We start from the raw sequence: 3,116 nt of genomic DNA, 5'->3' as shown, positions 1-3,116 counted from the left end.
TGTTGACCAGGATGGTCTCAATCTCTTGACCTCGTGATCCACCCGCCTCGGCCTCCCAAAGTGCTGGGATTACAGGCTTGAGCCACCGCGCCCGGCCGGAGTCTCTTTTTTATGAGTGGGTGCCACCAACACCTACAATGATTAACTATATCTGGGAAAGATTTTTGTTTTCCTTTTCGGGTGGCCTTGGCATTCAGCCTTCAACCATCCATCATTAGTCTCCACGCCGCTGGGGTATTTCTGAACTGCCAGACTGAGTTGTTCCTTTATGACATGAGGCTGTGTGACATTTAATATTTTCTAGCAAGTATTAAATTAACTAGGTAGTGTCCCACTCTTTATTTAATATTTAGTCCTGCTTTTGCTGAACAATGCTCTATGGCTTGGGAAGCTTATGTGGAGGCAGGAGGGGATATGCCCCATTGATATGCCTTGTATACTTAGCTATGAGGGGGGATAGTCCCTCAGGCAACAGTGATGTTCTGTTGGCACAGCAGCAAAATGTCGATACCTGTGTTGCACTCAGCAGTGAGAACCAAGGTCACCAGCTCCCAACATGGCTTAAAGGGCCATGTGTTTGTTCACGTGAAACAAACACATAAGCACATGCTCACCATGGGCTCTATTTACAAAGAGTCAGCAAGAGAGAGCAGAAAGCTGCCTGGGCCTGATTGACTGTGAACTGTGCATAACCCAAAAAAACTGCAGCTGAGGGACCCTGGAATACAGCCCACCCTGGGTTTTATGTCTTAGAATCACATGACATACTCTGCTACAGTGTTGAAAGAATTCCTGTTTGTAATACAAACAGAAACAGAGTGTAGGCTGTTCTGGCCAATCTTGCTCTATCTCAGAATGTTACATTTCCAGAACATTCTACAGTTATTCCTGAAAACTACATGCAAGAAAGGGAAGGGGACTGGGTTGATTCAAGACAAAATGGAAACTGTTCTTCAAATACTGTAGTGACATCATTACTCAGTAATCTTTCTGTGACTGGTTTCTTTCACTCAGTGTAATGTATTCTAGTTTCATCCAAGTTGTAGCATGTGTCAAAATTTCCCTTTTTATGGTTAAATAACAGACTATTGTATGTGTATATATAAATCAAAATAGTCTTTTAATACACATTTTTTATTTATATCAACTAAAAGTCTAAAGAAAATAAAAGTCATTAAAAATTGTAAAAATATTTACATTCAAGAAAATATTTTTAAATTTGAGAAAGAAACCAACATAACTATGGTTCTTATAATTTTTTTTTCCAAATTATAATTACCTATCAAGAGTTCTTAACATAAAACTGTAATACTCTTTACCATGTGTGTACACTAAATGTGTAGATGTACAGATGGATTCCATTTTTCTTCCCTTTTTCTTAAGATTTTTGTGTTATGTGTACAAAAAACTTCTTTAAGACTTTTAGAGCCTGCTTGCTCGATGGAAATCTAGGTGTTTGCTATTCTATACAAGCTGACTGGAGTCTGTGGCAATGGAAAATTGTCACCAGGTACACCAGACTCAGATTTGGGACATTAAAGTTTCCTGATGCAGCCATCAGTTGTGCCTATCTTGAACGGCAACTCCTTGCTTGCTGTAGGAAACTGATAGGGGCTGAGTACCTTAGTGCCTGAACTTTCAGGCTGCCTTTTGTTAGTAGATAAATGATTGATTTTAACTGAATGAGATTAAAAGAGAGCTATTTTTGAGCTGCTTTTCATTAGAAAAAAGTTTTCTGCTGGGACTCACTTTACCCTAAATGTCTACCTAAATAATTTATTTCTGTGTCCTGTAACACCAATGTCTAGTGGGTAACTTATAATTTCTTGCCTCCTATGTTTATATCAAATGTGTCTAAGGAATGCATTCTTTATTGGGAAAATACTTGTTGTCTAATTTGGAAGAGATTCAAAATATTAGGAAACCAATAAATAGAGATGTACAGAGAGTTATGGGAGGAAGATGTATATTTTTACAGAGAGGGATATAAAGAAAGAGTAACTTTTTGTAAAAATGGATCTTGTATAATAAATTCTTGTCCTAAAGATAAATGATTAATTATTTAAGAAAGGTGTTGTATAAGTGAATTCAGAAAGTTCAAGCATGTTATAAGGAGTCTGTGTAAGTCACGATACAGTTTGTGAAGGGGATTTTATGAGAGAAATTTTGTGCATGATTAAGCTTGCTATACTTGAAATAAAATTGTTTGTGGTAGGCTTTCTAGAAACTGATCTGTATACTGAAACTGGATTTTCTTAAGTTACTGATTTGATAAATTATAGAAAATGTTGTTTTGGAGACAGGATGCAGTGGCTCACGCCTATAATCCCAACATTTTGGGAGGCTGAGGTGGGCAGATCACTTGAGGTTAGGAATTCGAGACCAGCCTGACCAACATGGTAAAACTCTGTCTCTACTAAAAATACAAATACTAGCCAGCTACTCAGGAGGCCAGGCAGGAAAATGGCTGGAACCTAGGAGGCAGAGGTTGCAATGAGCTGAGATTATGCAACTGCACTCCAGCCTGGATGACAGAGGGAGGCTCCATCTTAAAAAAAAAAAAAGAGGAAACTTCTGAGAAGAACCAGAGAACTTCTCGTAAAAAGGTAAATCTTTTTTTTTTTTTTTTTTTTTTTTTTTTGAGATGGAGTCTTACTCTGTCACCCAGGCTGGAGTGCAGTGGCGTGATCTTGGCTTACTGCAACCTCCACCTCCTGGGTTCAAGCCATTCTCCAGCCTTGGCCTCCTGAGTGTTGGGAATCACTTGGAGTGGCTGGCAAAATATTGAAGGAAATATAGGGAAGTTATAGATTATAGTCTCAAACCTTTTAGAAGGCAGAAAGGTGTCAAGGAGACTGGCTGAGGGCAGCCAGTTTTTACGTTAGAGCATTAAGTCATAGTGTAGATTAGGATAATAAAAGCTTCCCCAGTTAAGTCTGTTTACCCCACATTCTTTTGTTCCTATTCTAATTTGTTTAGAGTAGGAACTTTGTGCTGGATTGTCCTCTCAGGGGGAGGTCAAAGGGGAACTACCTGTTAATGGTGTTTATTCTGGGCCCTGGAACAAAGACCTTTCATCATTCCTAAAACCACACTTTTTTTTTTTTTTTTTTTTT

This window comes from Cebus imitator, unplaced genomic scaffold, assembly GCF_001604975.1.
Source record: "Cebus imitator isolate Cc_AM_T3 unplaced genomic scaffold, Cebus_imitator-1.0 Scaffold222, whole genome shotgun sequence".
Taxonomy (NCBI): Eukaryota; Metazoa; Chordata; class Mammalia; order Primates; family Cebidae; genus Cebus; species Cebus imitator.
Note: the sequence above shows the minus strand (reverse complement) of the source record.